General features: G+C 37.6%; 1 pseudogene; it reads right to left on the bottom strand.

The window, feature by feature from the left end:
- Window positions 1-6417: 6417 nt before the first annotated feature.
- On the bottom strand, window positions 6418-7491 carry LOC103736893 (annotated as a pseudogene).
- Between the last annotated feature and the right edge of the window lie 1935 nt (window positions 7492-9426).

Genomic DNA, 9426 nt, shown 5'->3' with positions numbered 1-9426 from the left:
CTATAGTGGTAGGCTTCCATATGACTTTTTCCAAAGGCTTTAGTGTTGATTATCCCTCACTACACTCACTCCTCTGCCCTGCCCTCCTATTCCCCACCCCATTTAATCCTTACTCCATTATTTCCTTCACCCCTTTATATGATTGCACTCTCTCTCCCATCCACAAATAAAGAAACTTTTATTGCTTTCTTTCCAATTTGTATCTCCTTCCTTTGTTCTTTTGTTCTAACTTAGAGCTCAAGTACTATATTTAAGAGGAATAGAGTGGGCATTCTTGTCCTGATTCTAATTCTAATGAGAAGAGTTTGAGTTTTTCTCCATTTAGTATGATGTTTGCTGTGGGCTTGTTGCATTGCCTTTATTACGTCCCCCGCATCTAGATTTTCCATGACTTTTATCATGAAAAGATACTGGATTTTGTCAAAGGCCTTTTCTACATCTAATGAGATGATAATGTGGTTTCTGTTCTTGAGTCTATTTATGCGGTGCTGCATTTATTGATATACATATGTTGAGCCATCCCTACCTTTCTGGCATGAAGTGGACATGATCATGGTGGATAATCTTTTTGATGTACTCTTGCATTATGTTTGCAAGTATTTTATTGATAAGTTCTGCATTTATGTTCATCAGAGAGATTTACTTACAATTTCTTTTTTGTTGGATCTTTGGTTTTGGTACCAAGGTAATACTAAATTTATATAAGGAATTTGGAAGTGTTCCTCCTTTTTCTATTTGGTGGGATAATTTGAGAAATATTGGTATTAGTTCTTCTTTGACGGTCTGAATTCTGTGCTGTATTCATCTGGTCCTACATGGATTTGTTGGAGTATTTTAATTACTGCTTTTGAATCCTTAGTTTTTACAGGTCTATTTAAATTGTTTACCTCGTCTTGGTTGAATTTTGGTAGGTTATACATATCTAGAAATTTATCCATTTTTTTTTACATTTTCCAGTTTAGTCATATATGTTTCTTTGTATTGTTCTGTGTTTGTTTCTATTTCATTAATTTCTCCCTGATTTTTATTATCTCTTCTCATCTCCTCTCTTGGGTATTGATTGTTCTTGTTTTCCTAAGGTCTTCAATTGCATCATTAAGTTATGAATATGAGCGATCTCTAATTTTCTGAGGTAGGCACTTAGTGCTATAAACTTTCTTTTTAGCACTGCTTTCATTGTGATTCATAAACTTTGGCGTGTTATTCTCATTTCATTCAATTCTAAGAATTTTTAAATTTCCTTCTTGATTTCTTTTTTGACTCAATTTTCTTTCAGTAGTGTGTTGTTTGGTTTCTATGAGTTTGTGTATTTTTCCCATTTCTATTATTGCTGATATTCAACTTTATTCCTTTGTGATCTGATAGGCTACAGGATGTTATTTCAATTTTCATAAATTGTTAAAGCTTGTTTTTTGTCCTAACATGTGGTCAATTTAATTTTGGAGAAAATTCCATGGACTACTGAGAAAAAAGTGTTTTCTTTGATGTTAGGATGGAATGTTCTGAAAATATCTGTTTGGTCCATTTGTTTTATGATGTCATCTAAGCCTATGGTTTCTCTTGTTTAGTTTTTGTCTGGTTGACAAGTTTATTGGTGAGAACCAGGTATTGAAGTTACCCACTATCACTGTGTTGGCATTAATGATTTTAGATCTAAAAGTGTTTCTTTTATGAAATTGGGTGCCCCTTTGCTTGCATATATGTTTAGAACTGTAATAACTTCTTGGTGGAATCTTTTCCTTTAATAAGTGTGAAATGTCCTTCCATATCTCTTTTGACTAGTTTTAGTTTGAAATCTCCTTTGTCAGATATTAGAATAGCTACTTGTTTCTTAGTTTTATTTACTTGGAATACATTTTCCCATCCTCTTATCCTAAAATGAAATGATGTCTATCTTGGTAGCAAGGTGTACTTCTTGGAGGTAGCAAAAAGTGAATCCTGCTTTCTTTCCTTTTTTAATTGTACTTATTATTTTTATTTTATGTGTATGAGTATATTGCCTGAATGTGTGTAAGTGCATCCATCTATGTGGTGCAATGCCCATGGAAGTCAGAAGAGGACAATGGATTCTCCTGGAACTGGAGTTACAGGGTTAACCATCATGTGAGTGCCGGGAATCAAACTCAGGTCCTTTGTAAGAGCAGCCAGTGCTCACAACTGCTGAACCATCTCTCTAGCCCCTGAATCCTGTTTTCTAATTCACTGATTTAGTCTGTGTCTTTTTACTGGGGCATTGAGACCATTACTATTGAAAGCTGTTATTATAGGCCAATGTTTATTAATACCTGTCATTTCATTATGGTGGTGTTGTTTTCTTTGATATTCTTTTGGTTAATGGATCTGGAATTGCTCGTTTATTCCTTGTGCACTCTTGAGAATTAAGAAGGAAGTATTCCTTCTAGTACCCTCTGCAGAGCTGACTTAGTAAATGTAATTTCCTTAAATTTCTGTTTTTATCATTGAAATTTTCCATTCTCCTTCTATTATGTGTGCAATCTGTGATCTTCAAAATTTTGTGGAACATTAAGTCCACAACCTTCCTGATTTTCAGAGTCTGCACTGAAAAGTCAGGTTATTCAGATAGGCCTGCCTTTGCATGTGATTTGTTCTTGCTCTCACAGTTTTCAGTATCCTTTTTTTGCTCTGTACATTTAGTCCTTTGATTATTTTGTGATATAGGGAATTTCTTTTCTAGTCTTGTCTATTTGGTGTTCTGTATGCCTCTTGAACCTTAGTAAGAGTCTCCTTCCTTTGATTTGGAAAGTTTTCTTCTATGATTTTGTTGAAAATATTTTCTGTGTGTTTGACCTGGGTTTCTTCTCCATCTATACTTATGATTCATAAATTTGGTCCTTTTATATAACCCAAAAGTCCTGTACATTCAGCTCCTGGGATTTAAAAAAAAAAAAAAACTGATTGAATATTTATTTTAAAATTCCTTAGAAAGCATTGGGGTTAAAAGCCTATTACATCAGTAGCTATTTAAATATTAAAAAATGAACTTTGTTTCAGTTTTCAAATAAATAAATGTACAAGTAAGTGACAAACTTGACTAGAAAAATTCCAACAAAGAGTTATACTAACAGATGCGAAATCCTGAATGGTAGGTCAACACTCCCCAGACATTTAAATGTTACCCAAACTAACAGTGTCAATAAAATAAAATGATTCTACAAGTTTAAGTTTCTTTGAGTTTTTCAAAGACATTTTCATATTACTACTGTGGAAATAAAATTTAGTTTGTGCTCACAATTAGCATTCTACTTATATGTTACAAGAGCATCTTTAAATCTTCAATATTATTGAAATTTTCTATAAATATGTACAAAATATAGCACATTAAACAAATGAAGAAAAACATTCGATTATGATGTCTAACTATAACATGGACTTTCCTAATTTGAAAAATTATTGCAATGTAGATACGATTTTATTTAATAAAGTTCTATATGTAAAGTAACAACACTTGCATGCTTAAAATAAACAAACCTACTAATTTCCTATTTTATTTTTCTTTTAACATTGAGACTCAATGCATAATATCTTAGCAAAAAGTTGATTATTAAACTCTATAAATTTGAAAGTTTACTGATTGAAAATTATATCTTCACCTACCTGTCTCTCATCTATAAACATAATTATAAGTTAATAAAATTATATTCCTACCAGGGGTTGTAGCTCAATGGTAGAGCACTGGCCTGACATCCACAAGGCCCTGAGTTCTTTCCTCAGTAATAAAAAAAGAGATAAAAAAGAAAAGAAAAAAAGAAATGTGTATTCTATTTTGTCAACATTATTAAATGCCTTTAAATAATGTTCAATGGTCAGCCTGCTAACAGCATAATGAATGCATAGCTGTCAGCTCATAAGGATTTATGCGACCCCCAAGAAAGCTCATCTACCTGATCAGACAATGATTTCCTTTCATTATTTACATTAATGTAAATGTTAGGATAATGTCATTTAACACAGGCATACTTTCTATGTAATATTGCCTTATATATTAATATAAAGTATGTGTGTAAAGCACCTTAAAAAAGCATCCAGTCTCCAAAGCAGCACCATACAGAAAAGGTATAGAACAAAATTTAATTTCAGCTCTGATCTTGGTCTTTTACTTTGTGAAATAGCTGTGACTGGTTTCCTTACTAACATCCAGAACAGTAGGTACAAAAACAATGTAGAGGGAAAAATATGGTAGGTAGAGTTCCAAAACTCTGGTGAATTATATGATACAAAGATTGTAATAAAAGTTCTTTCTTGAGTAAAGATGTCCAGAAAGACAAGGAATGGAGTCTCTTCAGCATAAAAGCTGGCTAAGATGGAGCAGTGGGAATGGCAGAGAAGTTTCAGTGTTAGGACAACCTCCAATTCCTGAAAAACACTTCTAAATTCTGCAAGGGGACTGCACATAGAAAGGAAGAACTGTCAGAGTAAACTGTTCTCATGGATATTTTGAGAAAAGGTTTTCTTGTTTTGTTTTTGTTTGTTTGTTTATTTGTTTTAGTTAAAATGTCCATGGAAACAGTGCATGCTTCCAAGGTTCTGGACACTTTCCTAATCTCACTTAGGTGATTCGTCATAAAAATCACCCTCTGTAACTATTCATATATCCCCACGGTATAGTTATAAAAGTTTTCCCTCTCACAGTTAGCCACTGAAAAGCTGGTTATCTGAACCCTCCAGAAAGTAGCATTTTGAGTGTCTTTAGCATTTAAAGGAAGAGAAGCAGTGTATTTTATGAACGCTGCAGAGGTGCTTCACCATGCCAATGGAGATGTAGTCATGTAATATTTGATGGCTCCAAGAACTGACAGTCTTCTAACCTCGGCAGTTTGACATATTTGTAGAAACAGTTCACAAATCAAGACACAAAAATCTTTAAGCAATCACGATAAAAATAAGAGCTGACCATTCTTGACTAGACCATAAAAAATGGCTGTGTTCATGTATTGCCTTTTGAATTTCTGTAATTGGCAGAATTGGGACTTCTTCAGCATACAGAGTTCCTAAGACTAAAATTATGAACTAGCCACTAATTATCTGAAAACCATAGATTACAATTTAGACTCTGTGTAACATAATGACTATTTGGATTTTTCCCTTAAGCTTTTAATGAAATCTACAAACTGAAAATTTAAATCAAGCTTTCTATAATCAGTTTTTAAAAGACAGTTATATTTTCTATTCTTGAGAGAAAAATTAGGAATCCTCTTGATACTAAACACCATTCCATTTCATAATGGTCCATGTGGCTTTGAGATAAGTGTAAGTTTTATTTAGTTTCACAAATAGCTTTCCTTTCTTTATCTCCATCTGGAACTTAGATTCTACCAGGTATGATCTCTAAGTGCCAGTGGTGTTAGGAGGGCTGGCTTTGTCCAAAATGTGAATCACAAGTTTTCCTTCATACAGTCCTATTTTGTGAGTCCTTTCTTTTCTCATTACACCCCCTCGGATTTCTACAGCTTTAACACTTCATCCACCACTCTCTTCATGTACTCACTTTACAGATTTCTTAACTTAGGGATTTACATACTAAAATAATTCTCAAAAGTAGAGAAAATAACTACCAGAAACATTGTATGTATTATTGGACCATCTCATTGCTCAGAAGACTAGAGATAATGGCAAGAATTCTATGTAAAATTAGAGACAAATTTATTTAATATTAGAAAGGCAGGAGACGGGAGCTATTCTTATCTTACTCCTGACCATTCCTTTACATGCACTCTTTTGGACTATGCAGGTGGAGCAGCAACCTCGCTTCTTAGCGTGTTAAAAAGCAATGTCTTGGGATGTTATTGCAGTCAACATTTATTAAGAACCACTCAACTTCTACATCTGATTCCTCCTCCTTTTTAGCAATACCTTGAATTGCCAAGTAATGTGTTTAGTCCCATCCTTGTTTTACAGGTGAACCCATAACTGACATAAACCATCTCATTCTTTCTGGCTACGATACCGTCTTACGGATAAATAGCCATTTTTGTTTCTTGTGTGAGAATAGCAAACTCTCCACCAAGTTTCATTGGTTGTCTATCATGGGATGACACGAGGAGGAAGCAGCATGAGAGCTGGGCCAAGAATAGGGCAGTGGCTCCAACTCTGTGGAAGGGATCCAGAAACTGGCTTATACCATTAATTCCAGATACAACATTTAAGCCTGTGATATTTGATCTTGAAATTGTTCTGCTACATGATGCTAGAAATTTCCTTTTACACAAAATCTAATTAAATTTCATTTCCTAAAGCATTTCTATTAAGAACGTCCTCCAGGAAATGCAATATTTTTCATAACGAATGAAGCAAATTCAGTCAAATTTTATGAAGGTAGATACTGGTGGTGAGAGGAGCATGGAGAAAGATCCATGCCTACAGAAGTCATCATAAATGTGCTCAGGCCATGAGACCAGCTTAGAATCTGGGCTTTGGTCTTCCAGAGGAGGTTGGGTAGTTCATGTAAATGGCCTCTTTTTCCTCATCCATGGATTGGTTGGTAGAAGTGGGACTTCTGTAGTTGGTGACTACCTTACTCTGTTTGTCCCTGGACTCTTTAACTGGCATGCTTGCCTGTCTCCTCCTTCTGTTATACAAAATAATAACTATGGTAATTAGGACTACAAACAACGATGAAGCGGTTCCTCCAATGATGAAGAGGTTATGTTGTTTATTGGCTTTGCCTTCAGTTACCATCAGCCTTATGACAAAGGTTTCTTTTTCTCCTGTGCTGGCCTTGAAGTGGCAGCGGTAAAGACCCAAGTCAGCGATGATGGCATTGGGGATGACAAGGAAACTCTTCGTGCCTCCCTGGCTACAGTTGCTTCATCATGTATGTCTCAAGTACTTTGAGCTGTAACTTCTTCCTTGGGACAGGTTACAGAAAGCTATAATGTTTATCCGATGGGTCTGGACCTTTGCCCAAGTGACTTGCTCGACTGGCCAGTTCGTTTGAAGCTGGTAGGTGAGTGAGATGCTTTGTCCAGGTTCTGTGATGATGTGGCTATTCGAAGGTGTAGTCGTCTCAAAACTATCTGACTGAACTGCCTTTATATTCTTGTGTCAAACTCCATTTGGGAAAGTGTGACACAAACAGGGGTAGAATCCAATGTCCACTTCAGAGGCATTGTAAAAGGAAAGACTCAAATCCCTGGGCTTCTTTGTTGTGTTTGGAAAGTAAACTCTACTGTTATAGGCATCCATTACAGCCACACTGAAGTAAGGGCTGTAAATGGCTATGCTCTCTTTCTGTGTACCATTGATCTTGGTCCAGTCCATCTGACTTACAAAACCCACTGATGGATACACACATTCCAGAGTCATAGTCTCAGAAAGCTGAACAGTTGTGTCCCAGAATGTCTCTTTACATAGTGCTTTGTGAACATGCAGAATAGTGCATGTGAACAATCTCCCAAACAGTTTCTGGAGACTTGTAGGAATATGGATGAGGGGTTTCTTACAGGAGCAGAAATGACTCAAAGACAGCTGCATCACCAAAATCCCACCCCAGCATGAATGACAGCTCACCAAAGCAGGAAGCTCGGAGAAGCGTACTGTGCGACCTGCAGGCAGCTCAGCAGGTTGGAGAGTGTCCTTTCCAGGCAGCTCAGCTTTGCTCTTAGGAGCAAACCTGTGCAGTTAGTAGATTCTTACTGCCAATCTTCAAAAGCCTGGCTGACAGAGGACTGACACTGCAATTCTATAGGTGGTTCTTTGGTGGTAGAAGTTGAGGTCACAGTGGGTATAAGGAATGTTCCATGGAAGCCAAGGGGAGGATGTTACACCAACCTCAGGGGGAGGTGGGTGGGTTTGAGATCACCTTGGAGGTCTCTAACTGGGTTGGAGGTCTCAGGATCCCTTGCAGTCTGCGCTGTGTGATGGGTGAGGTGCTTTGTGTGTTGAGGCAAACAGCCTCCTGGTATTGCTATCTGGTAGGGAGAAATTTTCTGGGGATGTCTATGGGGGTTTAGGTTAACAGGATGTCACTCATGTGTTCCTGGCAATGGCATGGAGCTGGTCTCAAGGCTATGGGATGATGACAGGTGGGAGGGGAACCTAGGTAGGTCTCCAGCCCTCATGGGGCACTGGAGAGTCCCTGTTGTGTAAATGGCTGGGGACAGGTGAATCCAAAAGAAAGGGAGGGGTTCAGGAAGAGGTGAGGATCCCTGGCATGTGACAGTGGCAGTGCTTTGAGGTGATGGGATCAGGAGATTTAGACCTGGGTGTCCAGGCCACACAGGTGACTGGAGAGTCTCTGATGTGCAGCTGTTAGGGGACAGACAAATTCCTGAAAGAATGCAGGAGTAAGGAAGAAGTGAGAATCTCTGGCATGTGGCAGTGGCAGTACTTTGAGGTGATAGCATGGGGGGGGCAGAGGCCATAGACCTGGGCTACCAGGCCACACCAGTGACTGGAGAGTCCTTGGAGTGCAGCTGGTAGGGGACAAATTGCAAAAGAAAACAGGAGTAAAGAAGAAGTAACAATCACTGGTGAGTAGCAACAGTAAGGATTTGGGGTGATAGCAATGGGGTGGACTAGCTAAAGAATCCCTGGTTTATAGCCTCAGGGGACAGGTGGATCCCAAAGGGAAAGCTGGAGTCAGGAAGAGGTGGGGATCACTAATAAGCAGAATTTGGCATGGTCACTAGTGAATTCTTGTTTGGACCTTTGTAGGGTTATGAATGTCAACTAGGCTGGAGGTGAAGACAGAAACAAGGTTCCTTATTTCCTCTGTGATCCAGCACATGCTGGTGTCTAGAGAAGGGGAGAAGAGGTAGGAAGAAGGAATCATGGTAGGGAGAACAGAAGCATGAGACTGAGAGACTGATGAAGTACACAGTGACAGGCATGTGATGAATTGATGGGTACATGTATGTGTTAAGGGTACCTATGGCATCAAATAGAGACATTACACAGTTTGTGTAGAGAATTCACTTGCTCTAGAATATCTAAAGGTAGCAACAGGTCAAGCCCAAAGTAGCAAAATGATCAATTTGATTCACATGTGACTGATTCTAAATGAATATAGTACATTGCATCCGCAGCAGTGATGCCAGAGGAGGCCCTTACCTAGACTCCAGAAGAAAACGATACCAGATGTACAGGACTGTTAAAACAGGTTGGAAATCTACACTCAACCAAAGAAATATGCTCCTGGGACATGCTTCCCAGGGCAGACCCCTCCTTATGCAGAAATCGAACAAGGTAAACTCTGAGGACCTACAGACCAACCTTAGATACTTAGATACTAAGGCCAACCTCACAGGATTTTTTAAAAGATTCATTAAGGAATTTTTCAAAAATTCTTCATTAAATATGTGTGTAGATAAATACAAATATATATGCTATATATGTATGTGTATTTCTATTTCCAAGTTCTCAAGCTGACTGAAAACTTTAAATAACTATGTTGACCTTAAAGCATTT

This window comes from Nannospalax galili, unplaced genomic scaffold (assembly GCF_000622305.1).
Source record: "Nannospalax galili isolate Female #2095 unplaced genomic scaffold, S.galili_v1.0 scaffold54, whole genome shotgun sequence".
Lineage (NCBI taxonomy): Eukaryota > Metazoa > Chordata > Mammalia > Rodentia > Spalacidae > Nannospalax > Nannospalax galili.
This window is presented reverse-complemented; position numbering and strand designations above follow the sequence as displayed.